The sequence below is a fragment of the Mytilus californianus genome, unplaced genomic scaffold (assembly GCF_021869535.1).
Source record: "Mytilus californianus isolate M0D057914Y unplaced genomic scaffold, xbMytCali1.0.p SCAF_14, whole genome shotgun sequence".
Lineage (NCBI taxonomy): Eukaryota > Metazoa > Mollusca > Bivalvia > Mytilida > Mytilidae > Mytilus > Mytilus californianus.
This window is the reverse complement of record NW_026262626.1, coordinates 7,270,849-7,289,326: the sequence shown is the minus strand read 5'-3', so window position 1 is coordinate 7,289,326 and position 18,478 is coordinate 7,270,849.

Here is an 18,478-nt window from a genome sequence, read left to right as displayed (position 1 = left end):
ATCAAAGACTCTCTTTACACTATGTGCAATGTGCTATTTTCAGTCATTGAACTGACTGTACATGCACTACATTTTAGAGAGCAAACTGAATAAACCACTTCCTGGCAAAAAAAAAGATATTAAATCCTGCAGCAAGTGCAACATGTAAATTATTTATTTATTTTTGGAAATTATGTTTTGTGATTTCGCATATTTTACTCGCGACGCAATGATTGTAGCAATCTCATTTTCAAGATAATCGATTATGAAATAAAGTAAACAATTAAAGATACATAACAAAACAACAATGATTAGATTTTCACTTGTTAAATTGTATAATAACAGAAATTAACGTAGAAGAGGAATATAATAGCAAAAATGTAAATGAGAAGGTGTACTTGCCCACGTGGATACACTGCTTCGTTCAAACAGAAAGTGCAAGAGATAAAACCACAACAAACATGCAAATCACATTTTTTTAGACCTTGTTGTAATAAAATGTTGCAAATTACACAATCAAATATATTTTGAAAGAGATGTACATTTCTAAATAAAACACAAGAATTGAAAGTAGTTCAAGATGAATATGGAAAGGATGCACACACAAATAAAATACCATTCAAAATATCATAAGAATTGATGAAGTTCAAGATTAATTTTGTCGAGAACAATTAAAAATCAACAAAACAAAAGAATTGTGTGCAGTTCAAGATCAATTTTGAAGATATGCACAGAAATGAAAAGATAAAAAATAGCAAGAATTGTATGCAGTTCAAGATTAATTTGTATAGAAACACAGCCAAATCAATCTAACATAGGTCAATTTATTAATTTATTACTGTTATATCTTACAAAGTGTTCCCAAAGGTATTTTATGAGAGTCTACTCCAAACTTTAATAGCAATCTTGTTGGGATACAAAATATTGAAATGGCATGTTAGCTTATATCACTTCAACAGGTCTGACGTTCGTTTACTTTTCGGGTGAAAACGTGATTATTTGCTTATCATAATCTTATTTGTATGAACCACGAGTTGCACTGTATTGCAACACACTTAGAAACAAGCAAATGTTAATGGATTTATAACCTGCAACTTCTTCTGATCAATAGGATGAGATCATGTACAATAACGACGAATGTATCGAAAATAATTGAGTCGAAAAGAGAAAAAGAAGGCGTACATATCTGACTTAGTTTCACTTCCTGCATGCATGATGCGGATATTTTTGTCAACGATATTTATTTTTTTTTTGCTAAAGCAGCTGTCGAAATATTCATATTTTTGGAAGTATTTCAAAACTGTCGTTGAGGACTGATTATTCCAATTAAAACAAAATAATAAAACTATAAAACTACTGTTTTGTATTAAAAATGATCAAATAAAGAAACAATCGGGACTAATGGCACGAAATGAAAAATTGATTGTGCACAGGTTAAGTTTTTCATATGCATTTAACAATTAGAAAGTTTTTTCCTCAGTTGAATGTCAATAAATAGTCAGAAGATACCAAAGTAACAATCAACAATAATAAGTCGAAGAAAAACCGAAAGTATCATGACAAGAAAACCAAGAAACGACGAAAAACAACAACAATCTATAAAATACTATATAGAAAAGTAAGGACAGAGCAACATGAACCCTATCAGAAATCGGGGGTTATTGTGCATGTAACAAAAAGATGGTCATTTAATATTAGGAAAAAAACGAACGTTAGACCTTGGATCGTTGGGTCTGAATGCACCTGTAAAATAAATTTAAAACAGCTCTTCTTAGGGTTTCCGAAGTTGCTATACAAATTGGCAACTTAACTTCAACCGAATGTTTGTTCACAAATCCGAGTTTAAGTTTCCAAAGATTATCTTACTGGGGGACAAAAGTATGAGGGTGGTACTTCGGCCTTTACCAGCATTAGTTCATGAATCCATTCGAAATTTACAGTGATATTCTGATAAGGGAAATTTAAGGACTTTATTGTGGCTTAAACAATACATCCTCGTTAGATAAAACAACGTTTGTCTAAGGGTTACTCTCTAGGCGCAGCAGTGATAAGATGTCTAATGGGATTCAAATGTAAGCTTGTAGAGCAGTTTAAAGTGATCTGAAAGTATTTCGTTAATATCTTTATATGATATGAATGATGTCGAAAAGTATAAACTACACAAGTAGTCACATAATTATATGAGGTATGATCATTTTATTTTTATAAGTTTTAAATTGTTTTACGCCGAAAGGAAAACGGCGGTAAGATGAAGGAAAACATAAACATAAACATATCTGATGTGAAAAAAGAATGGGAAAATAAAGCAAATTCAAATTAATCTGATCATGCTAAATTAAGGACAATCTATCTTACGAAATAGTGAGAAAAAAAATCAGTAAAATTTCTGCAAAGCAAACAAATATGACATTTCCGATCCAACTTTGTGCATCACGTTTATAAATACAACTAAAAGTTCACTGTCTGATCAGCACGCGCGGATATACTTTAAATATCGCGTGTCCATAGCGCTTTTCTATATTAACCTTCATCAGGAACGCTCGATCAAACATTTCAACTGAAATCTTGGAATGTATAAATATGTAGAAATGTTTGGAGCTTTTTGACCAAAAGAACCTAAAAAGAATAACCAAATTCATCTAAGGTCAACTTTTCCCGAAGGATTTTGAACAGATATATCATGTTAAGGAGGTGTATTTGCAAAAAAAACCAGTCGAGAGAATGTTAAATTTCGCGAGCCGTAAGGCGAGGGAAATTCATTCTCAAGACTGGTATTTTTCGCAAATACCCCTCAAGAACATGCTATATCTGTTTAATTACACCGAATGTTAACGTTCAAAAACGCATTGATGATCGTGATGTTACAAGCGTCCAGTCGGATAGAGTATTTTTTGGCAAATACCATGGCAGAGAGGGTAAAAAAGGCATATCCTTTTTGCATATACCCCGGCGGCGTTAAAAAATGAACGATATTCATTTGATGACAGTAAATTGGTGAAAAATACACTGGCTATTAACCAATCAAAACCCAGGATTCTTACATAAGGTGTAATTTGGAGTCCTAGTTTCATGATTGTTTCTTAATTTATTAAAGAGTATGCTATAAATCATGTCGGTTTCGAACCTAGTGTACAAAAGTACAAAGATTTATATTAATCATCAGTCCGATTTTCCAAACGGTTTTTCTATAGAATTAAATTCACGGACCGCATTCTACGGATTTCTTATACATTAACCACAAAATGTGATTTTCTTCTAAATCTTTATCATATGTATATTCATGTAGATATTTGTCATATATACAGGTCAAAATCTTCTTCTACAAAGTAAGAAATTGTTTCTTTACTAAGAACAAAACAGCAGGTAATCACTAAAACCTCGATCAAACGACAGGACAAAAGTTATTATATAACATTTATCAAAATCCATAAGATTTATAAGTTTGACCCTCGGAACTTCTCTACTGTTACTACCATAATCACCTATTGTTATGTTTTAAGGGGTGCGTTCTCTATTTACTTAATTTATAATTTTGTTTTCATGGCCCAATAAAATTCTAAATAATTGTCTCATTGTCTAGGAGATCATCCTTCAGACTTAAATGAAACCCAAATCGGTATAAAAAATGATGCCATAAAACAATAAAGTGCATAAAGCATTTGCGAGTGGATTTTTAAAAATCAATTATGTCAAACATAAATTATATTTAAATTGGCCAGTAAAAGAAAATTTGAAGTAGCGTATGATTTTTATCTCTTCTTGAGTGACATTTTATAAAACAGTCCTCTTAAAAACGTACTGAATATGATATCAGCACATTAAGAAGACACGTAAGAATGATATAGGAAAAAATAAGCATCCCAAACTAAATCCTTTTGTATCCTTCAAGCTGTCAATGATCATTAGGGTTTAAGGTGTGAAGCAGTTTTGGTTTTTGGACAACAAATAGAAACAACCTACGTCATAGGAAGAGTTTACTGTGGTTATTTGTTTTGAGGACGCATATTTTTCCAACTCTATGCACCACGGTGTAAACATGTGTAAATGTTGTGCCAATTTGACGGAACACCAACAACAATCAAACCAGAAAAAAAAAACCATCTAGAGTTTTATGTACAATCTTTAAAAGTTAGAAAAGACTTCACAACATGTTTAAAGTTGTAAATATATTTTGCTTTATGTTCATTCAACATTAAATGCACCTTTTATGGTCGTTATTATCAGCGAGCTTTTTTTCACATCGAAATGAGTTCATATAAACGTTTTCCTATGAGTTCCTTTAAACACCCTATCCAGGGCTTGCATTGCACTGAAAAGAAGTATATCAGCAGAGTTTTGAATAAACATATGGACACAATTATATTCTTAAGAAATCAAGAAATGCAATGTATTTTGTGTGAGCACGCGTAAAAATTGCTACAAAATTCCACTGTTATCATGACATAAATGAATCCCACGCAAGATATTAGTCAAAACAAACACTCACACGTGCATTTTTATTCTCTCTCTCTCTCTCTCTCTCTCTCTATTAAAAGTGTAACTATATTTCCTCTCTCTCTCTCTCTTTTAAAAGTCCAACAATTCTCTCTCTCTCTTTCTTTCTCTCTCTTCAAAAAGTCCAACTCCTGAGTTTACCTTACTTTAGCTTTAGTTATAAATGTACCAACTAAAAGAATAATTAAACCATGTATACTGCACATGCACATGTTAGTTACATAGATATATAATCCCAATCCAGACAACCTTGGTTTATTAATATCATACATTTATCAAATAATTCATAAAACAACTTGTTTTAGGTTGTTTTTCTTACCTTTTAAGATATTAATGTGGACAATTACTTTTATGTTTTTTGGCAATAAATACACTATAAAATAATGATAATCACTTCGTACTGTACAGAGATATGTGTTTGTTTCAATTTTGATGTAATGACTGGAGTATGACAGGGAAATCTTTTCTGAAATGCACGAATACGAAACTAACGTGACAACTTCTCACATATCTGTGACATTAAAAGATGGGTAATACTATATTTCATCAATGTTCAATTAAACTGCAAGTCATGAATTTATGAGGGTGTGGATGGGGATATTTCATTTCTGTATTCTTTATTTTTTGGGGCCATTTTTCTTTATTCTTTATAAATTTTGCCTGTTATATTCTATTCCTTATATTTTAGCGGTCCCATTATTCTCTATTCTTTTTTTTGGCCTATTTTTCTCTATTCTTCATTTTAAGCCCTTTATTCTGCACAGACAGTTTTCCCATTATTCTCTATTCTGTAAACCCCATCCAGACCCTAATGTATGTAAAACGTGTTACAATAAAAAACTGAAACCCTACACAATCATTAATTATAATCGATCAACGTATGGTTCAAGTAAAACAATAACAAAAATATATGTACAATTGTCACGTAAATTTACCAAATAATAACCCTGCCGATATAGAAGAGGGTCTGTATGGGAAAAAAGGGGAGATGATCTTCATGTCTGTATTTGTTATTTTCTTTATGTCATTATTATTTATTCTCTATTTATGTTTACCTTTTACTTTCTATTCTTTATACCTTAGCATCACATATAATAATTAATCACTATTTTTTTTATCTTTTTTTCCCGCCCATTCCTCTATATTCTGTAAACTCAATGCAGACCCTCATATAGGATAACAACTAACAAACAACAAGGAAAAAAAACACCCACATAAACTAAATATTTAGGAAAATTAAAACAAATACTACATCAGATGAATAAAAAAAAAACACTTTGAAACAGAAATAGAAATACATGTACATATTGGTATTCTTGAAATTCTTTTGTTATCAATTATATTTAGTTCTTTGGCATACAAATAAGAAGGACCCATTTCAATATATTTTTAACAGGGCCATTTCTAAAAATTCTTTCAGTATATTTTGCCAATTATTCTCTAGCCTTTATATTTTTATTTTCCCCATTATTCATTGTTCTGTAAATCACCATCCACCATAGACATACTTTGTAAAATCTGTTTTGAATTATACTCAGATATCACCTACACTTTCTTATTATCGTTTTTGATTAGTTACAACTTTTTCCTTTTTACACCCTGCTCGAAACAGTTATAAAGGAAATTGCTCATCCTTTCATTATGTATCACAGATAAAAGCAATTAAAAAAATTGAGAAACAGAACGGCTGTAAATTTGCCTAACCTAACTGGAACAAAGAAGTGAATATTGACCAAACAAACTCGTCCTTTGGTCTCTGTGTATAGTCTCATTGGAAATCATATCACAACTCTTTTTTTTATTTTTACATTAGTTTCGTGTATTTCCAACAAGTATATCTTGATTAGATTTTCTTGCATTTATTTCATTGTTAAAAGTATTTATTTCCAAAACAAACGTATGACATGTAGAAAAAGTAAGGGAAAACGGAAATTTCAAAGCTATACCAAAAAAATATTAAATAATTATTTGTAAATACACAAGTGTGGCAGCCCATTCATACCTCAAAGCGATCAGAAGAAAATCCACAATCGATTGTTTCAATGAATTAATAATAAATAAATTTATAAATAAATAAATGAATAAATAATTAATTTAATTAAATTAATAGATTAATCAATAAAAAATAAATATATTGTATAGATAAATACATCACAAGTAAACAACAATAATCAAACATAAATGGGTACTTACGTCAGTGCTACCTGTCAAAGTGACAGTCGTCCAAACTATATGTCTATATTACACTATCTTTAAGAAGACCGGCTATCGTCCTTTTTCATATGTATCAACATTTTTGTCCCCGTGTCAAATTTCATGAATTAAACTATGAAATACCACGAATTTCAGTTCCTAATCTAGTTGATTTTTAAACAAAAGAAACATGTATTAAGCGAATAGTATCTACCTATGGCCCTAAAACCGCAGTCTTTGTGACTTCCATTAGCGAGATAAAAAGTGTTTTCATGTCTAATTTTATTCCAGTCTAGAAACAATTTTTCATTGCCTTGTCTTACGGTTGCTAAATGAGGTAATACTCTCTGTAAAGGTGTGCTTAAACTAACGTAACAAAACTATGGAATTTATCAGGGGACTTTAATACAAGTCTGATGCCAGCTATTCAGGACTATTTGTTATGATAAGCAGTATTTACCCAGGTTCGAGCTTAGCTTTGACAAATTGTTTAGTTATTAACCTTCTTTTATCCAGTTCTGACACCGGAGAAATTTATTAAACCTACTGAACAAATTTTGTTATCTGTTAGTAAATGAAAGAAAAAAGAAATCAATTTATATTAATGAATAAACAGAATTATATTTAAATCAATTTGATAAAGCATACTCCGGACTAGGGAAGTTCTAATATAAAATAAATAGCCAGGTTTAAGATTTCTTAATTTAATTATTATGGAGTTAGATAAATTACAGATAAAATTAATTCACTTATGGATTGGTTTAATTGTGTTAATTGTAATATAATGTGGACTAAATAACCACAAATACCGGGTGCCATTAGCGGCTTATAGCTACAAATAGCTTGGCATATCATAGATATCATGTGTCCTGTTTATTTCCGTAGGTCCAAAGAAGTTAAATCATTTGCGGAAATCTACCAAATAAAAAGTTTTACGTTTATAATTCGCGACGGATTAAATCGATACAAGTGTAAAAGTAGACTAAATGAGGAATGATCCCTCAGATAATATAAGAAATTGAATCAACAAAATGGTTTTGCTTAGATTTAGAAATATTTCCATCATTTTAACCAATCAAAACTGATTGTAAACGAACTAAAATTTAATTATTTCAGCCTGGCTTGAAATTGCTAAAAAAATCCTACAAATTGAGCGTTTTCCTTGTCACCGAGGCTTGCATATACTAACATTTATAATTTGAAAAAAATATAAGTGCACCATGATTAGTAACCGTTCACTAAATAGTGCTGTACATTATTTTAACAAGTCATCATTACATGTATGATAGCATGTAATGTACGTTATGTTTATAAATAATTTTACCTTGTAGGGAATTCATATACATTCATGCATTAAGTAAACCGGATTATGTCGTAAGTACATCTTATATGCCTTCCAGGAAATTTTAGCCTATTTCTTAATTGTTATGAATAGCTTTAACTAGCTACATCAGCATAATTTTATAAATGTCTCATAATCACAGCCTACTCATCGACCACGAAACTACATCTGTTAAACTTTTTATGTGTGCGTTATATTTATGGAAAACGCTGACCATAAAGCATAGTCCTTTTCAGTAATGGGAATTTTGTGACCCTTTGTAAAAAATCTTTGCCCCCTACCGCCTGTTCCTTCATATTTTGTCGCGAAAAACTCTTTCTGTAGTTTCCTTATTGATTAATTTAAAGAAGGATGTTTTGCGTTCATTGGCAAATACTAAATGCATAGCATGCAAATGTCATAAGAGTCAGATTATATCCTACGAGTCGGTGTTTGCTCAAGATTAAACAGTCTGTAGGTAGACATGTTACCCTACCGAGATATATTATTCTAATTCTGAGCAGACTATATAAATAAGAAGATGTGATATCAGTGCCAATGAGACAACTCTCCATCCAAGTCACAATGTATAAAAAGTTAACAATTATAGGTCAAAGTACGGCCTTCAACATGGATCCTTGGCTCACACCGAACAGCAAGCTATACAGGGCCTCAAAATGACGAGTGTAAAACAAATCAAACAAGAAAACCAACGATATAATCTATATAAAAACGAGAAACGAGAAACGCCTATGAACCATACCAAAAACGATAACCACTGAACAATAGGCTCCCGACTTAGGACAGGTGCATAAAAATGCAGCGGGACTAGCCTTTAATCTAACTCAAATGCTAATTTGAAATATATTCTACGAAAACTACTCAATGTAGCATTTAACAACCTATTATTTGTGTTTTCTGGTTGTTTTATAATTTAGACATTTGAAAAGTAATATTGTAAAGAATCGTACTATGTAACTATCTACATGAAAATACGGATTTTGTGTTATTAGAATATGCTGTAACAAAAGTTTGGAAATTATTTTAAATGAAGGAATTATATGATTATCTCCCTCATGAAAAGCTCGGATTCCTTGCCATGCTGTGGCTATACTTTATTTTTTTGGTTTATAAGCTCTTCATTTTTTTGTTATAAGTTTTGGATTTTCATATATTTTTTGGCCTATATCATCACTGAAGAGATATTTGATGTTCGAAATGCGCATCTGGTGATGTAAAATGGTTAACGCTAATGTTGTTACTACAAAAGTTAACAATAAAATAAATAGATTTGAGTATAGAAAGGAAATGTAGGACGAATGTCACTGTAACAGTAACCTAGATAATAACAGCTCAATTTGACCAAAACAAGGCATCATGTTTCGTTATTTGGAGTGTTAGGTGTTAATGGCTGGTCTTTGATAGTTTCTGTTAAATTTATTCAGAACTTTTACAGACTTTAAACGATTTTAAACATGAAATATCACCTAAACCCCTAAATATTGTTGAATACAGCATATTGCTCTCTAGATGTTTTTTTTTGTTATTTTTATCTTTGGGTTGCCGCCTCATTGGCTTATGCCCCAAATATCCCTTTATTCATATCGAGAAATCAAAAGCATATAAACTTGTCTTCATAACGGAATACAATGATAAATTATCTACAGCAATACGGTACACAATGAGGGATGCTTGTGTTTTTGTTAGTTGTTTTTGTGATTTTTATCGATCTGATGAGTTGATATAAAAATAAGAAGATGAGGTATGATTACCAATGAGAAAGCTATTCACCAAAGTTCAAACGAAATGGAAGTAAGCAATGATTGGCGACCGTATTACCTTCGACAATGACAAAAACCCATACCGGGTATAAAAAACCTCGACATGAAAAAGAACTTTTCAACTGATTTTTATAGTTTTTTTCTTATGTTATGCTGTTCCACCACTGTCAAATGTTATAGGTGAGGTTGTGCTCCCGCAAACATGTTCAACCCCGCCACATTCTGTATGTGCCCGTACAAAGTCAGGAGCCTGTTATTCAATGATGTCGTTAGTTGCTGAATATCATTTTTGTTTTGTTTTGTTTATTATTTTGTACATTAATCGGACCGTTAGGTTTCTCGTTTGAATTGTTTTACGTATGTCATTTCGGGGCATTTGATAGCTTGGTATGCGGTATAGATTTACTCACCATTGAAGATCGTATGGTGACCTATAGTTGCTTACTTCAATGTCATTTGGTCTCTAGTCGAGAGTTGTCTCATTAGCAATCATACCACATCTTCTTTTTTCATTTAGAAACAAAATTATAGATGACGAATACCAAAATTGTAAGTGGACACCAGGCTTCCGGAATTTGACCTTGTAAAAGAAAAAAAAAATCTATGCTTCCAAAGTTACCATTGGGCTTTAAACGATTCCAAAGCATTGTAACGCTATAACAAACTCTAAATTGTTAGCAGTTAAAACGACTGAATGTATTTGAACGGAAACCAAAAAAGATCTGACACCAACGCCATATTGCATAAAATGTACAAATTATAGAGACGGCGGCAAGTACATCTTGAGATTCCTGAATAAGGAGGTACTCAGAACCCCAAAATATTAAAAATATCTCGGCGTAAAAATAATCGTAAATAAATCGAAATAAAATGTTTGAACAAGCCATCGGCTTAATTTCTTCATAAAAAAAGAACCATGCAAGATCGTTAGTTTAAATAATGCAACCAATATTTGCAAGTTGTAAGCGTTGCTAAACGAATAGGTATCTTTCGCTTATTGTGCGCTATATAAGATGGCACGCGTGCCCTTTTTTTAAGATGGTTTATAAATTTTTCCCCGAATACTTACTAACCTACTGCGGTTAAAATCCAAAAGAAGTTTAAAGCATATCATTACATGTCGCAACTTTGATATTGGTCAAGAGTGTAAAAAGTAGTTGTTCACCGAATTCAGGTATACAAATATATAAATCAAAACTTTTCTTTGACTCGAAACCACTTCATCAAAGCATGTAAAATATAAACAAAAGACTTGTGTCATTTTTATCACATTGCAAGTTAGAAAGAGTTCTTGATATAATATCAGCTTTAATCTCTTATTGATCTAGCATTAACAGGTTACATATTGGGCCATAAATATGCACTTCTGTCAATTGAAAGTGTCAAAAAAGAGAAACTAGAATGAAAACGTGTGAAAAATTGCGGAACATGGCCCACTACAGCTTTGGTTTAGAGTATCTTTTAACCTTTTTCACAATTCATTTTTTCACGGCAACTGTATATGTGTCAAAGAGAGCGTATTTGTTTTTATTTAGTCTTGAGTGTTTGAAAATGTCAGTCTTCGAGTCGATTTGAATTTAAATACTAGTGATTAAAAAGGGATAAGTTGTAAACAACACCTAATATCATCACGAATTTGGCAACACAGAACATATAGAACTGAATCGAATATACATGTATATATAGGAGCTAGAATCTTGAGTAAGCCATTCTCCCTACACGAGGCCTCGAATTTAACGTTCCCATTTCGATCTGACATTCAGCAGAACAATACGGACATCCCTGAACATTGGTTTTACTTTCAGGCGGGAAAATACCGGCTGACCATATGAAGGTTACAGATAAAATAAGACTGTGAATTTAGATATCCCTGACACTTTTTTAAAATTTATTTCTAAAGGCCGTGCTTACTACTTAAAGAGTAATTTAGTTGAAAAAAAAATAGAAAAAAGGTGTATGCGTCGTTGCTGTTTTATTGTATCTTAAAGGTATACACATGCATATCCATCTGGAAATCATTCACCATACCCCTATACATACACATGTATATCCATCTGGAAATCATTCACCATACCCCTATACATACACATGTATATCCATCTGGAAATCATTCACCATACTCCTAACATACACATGTATATCCATCTGGAAATCATTCACCATACCCCTATACATACACATGTATATCCATCTGGAAATCATTCACCATACCCCTATACATACACATGTATATCCATCTGGAAATCATTCACCATACCCCTATACATATACATGTATATCCATCTGGAAATCATTCACCATACCCCTATACATACACAAATATGATTATAAAAAGAAAGAAGCATACGGTTATGTACACATGCTCACAAAAATATGTTGGCCCATGCATGTTGGCTATGTCATGCAAACAGTCTACCTGTATGTAGGCCACACTCTGATAAATGATTTTCATCATCAAACGGCAAAATTTTGACACTATGACATCAAAAATAATGTACAGTGCCAAATCTTACAGTATATTTGTCACGTGTTTTTGCATACCTTCTATACTACTATTTTTCTTGATTTTTTTTGGGGGGGATATGTACCTAGTGAACTATCTTTAACAAACCCAATTTGACTGAAAATGATCTTACTTGTCAAAGATTTGCATTGATGAATATTGTTAATCGGCTTTTTATTACACATTGTAGATTTGTATATTAGTTTATGTATATCAGTGGAACGAACGATCGGCGAAACAAATGTAAAATTAAAGATCGGAGGAAACAACAACAACAAAAAAAAAAAAAAAAATAAAAAAAAAAAATGGATGAGACATACAATTTGCTGATGATATTAAAAACCAGGCTTTCGATTAAAGTAGATTATCATCATAATTATATCACAGAAAACTGTCTGTAATGCAAAGTCAGGAACCCTCTGAGCGTATCTTTTCTAAACAGAGCGTTCTACGAACAAATTCATAAATTTGCAAAAACTCCTGTCCCAATTAAAACAAACTTGCAGCTATGATCTCTAAGATTGGCCAGCATAGACTTTTTGAACCAGTCGGCATTGAGGAAAAAATCTTTAAGGGTTCAGCAATTGCTGCTGTCAGTGTAAAAGTGAAGTGTCGACTGTAAAGATATGTCCATTTATCAATAAAATACACATTTACTTCAGATGCTATTTCCAGAACTTGAAGATTAGCCTCTCTCCAAGACATAACAATCCAAGACGGTTTACAAATTTATCATGTCAAACAAATGTAATCCTTGGCTGTCTGTAAATGTGCATTGCAAAAACTAAGCCCATCTAGCAGTAAAATATCTTTTTTTCCAAGATTGTGCTTCAAACATTATGTCCTAATCATAAAACAGCCCTCTGGAAACTGTCTTTTATCATAAAAAAAGCTTCTGTCTAAATTTCATAAAATTCCATGACGGTTTGACATGGTAATGGGTGTCTACTAAAAACTTCAACCACCGACTGAACCTAAACGTTGACACCACTGACGACGTCGACGCCACATTTCATCTTTTATTTGGTTTGCCACGTTATAATGGCGGTCCATTTCTCCGCGCGTAAGTCAAGGGCTGAAAAATAGCGAGTCTAAACTAAAAACTTAACAATGAAATTATTTAATTTTCCGTAAGAAATTATACCAGAAAATTGGACTAACGAGAAAGAGTGGACGAAGGTATAGTGGTTAGTGAGTCATACAAAATTTATCTTCAAATACCGCTAAGTTGCTTGATACCCAATTGTCCCGCATTTGACAAACAACCTATAGAGCATCTTAATCTACCCAGGTATTTGATTTGGTTCGCGTTGCTGAATCATACCATGTCGTTTTTGTCGAGCCTGCGACTTTTGTCCAAGAAAGCTCGACATAGGGATAGTGATCCGGTGGCGGCGGCGGCGGCGTTAACTAACTTCTTGAAATATGTAAAGCTTAATATTTCAGAAGGTAGAAGACTTGGATGCTTCGTACTTTGTATATAGATGCCTTATGATATGAAGTTTCCGTCTGTCATATGTCCATTGTCCTTGATCTCATTTTCATGTTTCAGTGACTACTTGAAAAAAAAGTTGAGATTTTTTGTAATGTTGATTTCTCTCTTATTATGGGGAATAGGATAACTATCTTTGGTTTGTGTGTAACTTGCAAGGTCCTCATGCCTGTCAGACAGTTTTCACTTGACCTCGACCTCATTTCATGGATCAGTGAATAAGGTTTAGTTTACGTGTTTAAGTCCATATCTCAGATACTATAAGCAATAGGTCTACTATATTTGGTGTATGTAATGATTGTAAGGTGTACATGTCCAACTGGCAGGTGTCATCTGACCTTGACCTCATTTTCACGGTTCATTGCTCAAGTTTTTATGTTTTGGTCTGTTTTTCTAATACTTTATGCAGTAGGTCAACTATATTTAGTGTATGGAAATGTTTTACGATGTACATGTCAGTCTGGCAGGTTTTATTTGACCTTGACCTCATTTTCACGATTCATTGCTCAATGTTAAGTTTTTGTGTTTTGGTCTGTTTTTCTAATACTGTATGCAGTAGGTCAACTATATTTGGTGTATGGAAATATATTACGATGTACATGTCAGTCTGGCAGGTTTTATTTGACCTTGACCTCATTTTCATGGTTCATTGCTTATGTTAAGTTTTATGCTTTGGTCTGTTTTTCTTAAACTTTAAGCAATAGGCCAACTATATTTGGTGTAAGGAATGATTGTAAGGTGTATATGTCTGTCTGGCATCTGACCTTCACCTCATTTTCATGGTTCATTGGTCAATGTTCAGTTTTCCTGGTTAACTTTGTTTTTTAGATACTATAAGCAATAGGTCAACTATATTTGATGCATGGAATGATTTTAAGGTGTACATGTCTGTCTGGCAGGGTTCATCTGACCTTGACTTCATTTTCATAGTTCATCGGTCAATATAGAATTTCAATGGTTTGGTCTGTTTCTTTTATACAATACGCAATGGATCATATATATTTTGTGTACGGAATGAGTGTATTAAAGGTGTACATGTATTTTCGGCTTGGTTTATCTGACCTTGACCTCATTTTCTTGGATCATAAATGTTAATGTGATACTTGTAGTAAAACTTTATACGTAGGACTATCAACATAAAATCAATGGTCAGTATAGTAGGCGAGACATTTCTTATTAACACTTGTATTACGTATATATAAAAATAAGAAGATGTTGTAGGATTGCCAATGAGAGAACTGTCCACAAGAGTTCAAATGAAGTAGATGTAAGCAATTATAGGCAACTATACGGCTTCAACAATGAGAAAAACAAATACCGTATTTATATGTCTGGTCTACGGGAGAAATAATTTAGACATTTTTATTTCATTTTTTTTATTGTTCAACTGTACCATTATTATATACATAACTGTACATGGATTATTGGTGCAAGTTCATCATTCACATATTACTTCGCTTGTCACATGGATTTAAGCTACTAGTAGTTTGGTTGATTGTATGTTTAACGTCCAATTTCAAATGAATTATAGATGGCAAACTTTCTATTTTTATTATTATTATTATGCATGTGTGAGGTTTTTCTCTAGATCTTTTACCTTCTATAATTCAAATAATTCTTTTCTCCGGTATTGTTCTTTTTGCTTTGGTTTAATATCGATGACAATAAGAAGATGTGTACGATTGTCAATGAGACAATTCTTCCCCAGAGACTAAATGCCATAGAAGTTAGCAACTATAGATTACTAGTAATTTTTCATTGTAATAATCTCATGTATCCTATTGTAACCCAATTAATTTCGAATACGCATTTACCATAAGGTGATGTATGATTGCAAATGAGACAAAAATCCACAAGAGACAAAATGGCGAAGCTGTAAGCAACTAAAGGTCACCGAACGGTATTCAACAATTTACAAAACCAATAACATAATGTAAGCTATAAAATGTATGTTCTATTCTAGTATTTTGACATATGTATTATCTGAAAGATACTCCAATTTTAGTTTCCCATGATAAAGTATGTGGAACTTGCTTGTATTCAGATCAATAACCGCAAATATTTAACCATTCATTATTCCCCCCAGAAATGTTCGTCGCATTCAAACATAGATAAAATTGAGAATGGAAACGGGGAGTGTGTCAAAGAGACAACAACTCGACCAAAGAGCAGAAAACAGCTCAAGGCCACCAATAGGTCTTAAACACAGCGAGAAAATCCCGCACCCGGAGGCGGGCTTTAGCTGGCCCCTAAACAAAAATGTATACTGGTTAAAAGAAGTCCCGAGTCCGATGTTAGAATAGGTAACCGAAGAGAAAACTAAGCAAAATGACAATGATCAACATGAATTAACTAACACAGGACTACCAGCAGTAACTGACATGCCAGCTCCAGACCTCAATTAACCTGATTGAAAGATTATGTCTTCATCATATGAAAATCAAGCACAATCCCTCCCGTTAGAGGTTTAGTATCATACCGTCATACAATATACGAAGAAGAACATAACCCGTATCATGCCAACAACTGGTTTTAGAATAAATGTGTTTATTTCCGATGCAAAGACCCTGTGAGTGAATCAATATATTAATTCTAAAAAATGCCATCTTTAATGACATGACAACAGTATCGTAACTATATATCCCTTCTGAATAAGTCCTTTTAAAGGTTTGGTTAGCTGATATAGATGTTTGATTTGGGCATATACAATGCGAGATAACTCTGAAGAGCTAAACTATGCTTATATAAGAAAAAATATAAGGAATCATTTTCATGACAGTTATAACAGACACATGCCGCCAATGCAATAGGTTCTAACGCCGGAGTCGGACAGATTTTTTTCAGATTTAAGAACCTTGACATTTTAAAGTAATTCTATACAGTGTAAGAATCTAATCAGTTTATGTCTTTTGGGTGTTTGAAAATTCTTGATAATAGAAACGTTCTAAACGACTAACCTTTTTTTGTTTAATTAAAAAAAAAATATATTGTATCAGTGTCCATCTTTGTAAATAAATGAACATCTGGCATGATAATGAAACGTGAAACTGTTTAGATCGATATTTCATCAGATGATAGAAGAACACCCTATCTGCATTATTTATTTTAAGATATTTTCATATCATTACGAGTAACGGTCGGACGGGGTTGCTGACATATAACCCAGTCCGACCGTGATATAGACTTTAAATCCGATGCCTCTTGAAGAGAGAGTGTGCCCCGCTTGTATCAAACTTTTTTTTCAGGTTTAACGATAGCCTGTTGCAAGGAAAACTTAAGCCCCTTTAAATTGCAACATATTCTATTTATAGAAATAGTTTGTACTTCATTTCAGCCGATCCTCTGCGCAAAATGTTCATGTTATATTTGTTGTTTTCTTTTTCGGTCGTCCCGAATTACATTAAACATTATTTTTGCCGCTTGATGAAAGACAAAGAACTACATCAAAATAGACATATGCCTTTTTATTTTCGTCAAATGCTAATAATTTAATTTTGGATGTAACACGTCTTCTGATTGGCAGAAAGTTTTTTGTCTATCAGCTCATAGACAAAATTTTGTTATGTGACCGTGCCGTAATCAACGTTTTTTCATAATTTACTCTGTAAAAATGGAATTTAGAATTAAATTAAAAGGAATGAATGTAATATTTTTTCTGTCTATTCGAAATAACATCAAAAATGTTGTGCACACTTTCAAATAACACGCTACGCTAGTTATTCAGTGTGCACCACATTTTTGATGTTATTTCTTCATAGACAGAAAAAATATTATAGTCATTCCTGAAAAAGACGACCTTGGATAAATTATAACAATAAACGTAAATAAATAATGGCAGCCATCAACCAACGACAACAACTAGATTATATGTCCATGGCTTGGGACAGTAACATAAAGAATGTGACGGGATTACACATAGATATAAGAAGATGTGGTATGATTGCCAATGAAACAACTCTCCATCTAAGTCACAATTTGTAAAAGTAAACCATTATAGACAATGTATATATGTGAGCGCTCAAATTCTCCTATCCGGGAATAAGGTTTAACAAAACAACATAATGACAAAATGTAAAACTCGCTTAAAAAAAAGACAAACACAAAAAAAAAACCATAAACAAAATGACAAATTGAGATACTACGTTCTGAGTTCAATAAGAGTACTTGCAGTTTCTAAAATTTAGTTCAAAACCAAATTTCAAATATTTCACATTCTCTCAAACTTATATCTCAATCAGTTCACCCCAAAGGATTGAGTTTAAAGACGCCAGTAAAGGGTTTGAGGAAAGCATGACCTTATATAATGCCAAAATAGAAGTATTCAAAGGATGTACGACCGACAACATTTTTTGTTAATACCTTAAAAGATGCACTTGATTGTCTTTCAACAATTTATAATCAAATCAATAGCCATTAAGACAATATCCATTCATGTCAACACAGAAGTGCTGTCTACTGGGCTGGTAAAACCAAACCAACTATGAAAATGGTATCCATATTTTGATGCACAAATTGGCAGTGCCTTTCTGTATTTAAGAACATTATTGATTTGCCAAGTTATGATATGTTTTACTGAATGGCAGAGATGCTGACAGTCAACTTTCTGAGTTCTTCTCATCGGTCCCGGAATCATAGGCGGATCCAGGGGGGGCTGGGGCATCACTGAAGCATGACTGGAGCGGCCCACCCTTAGGTCAGTCAGCGCCCCCCCCCCC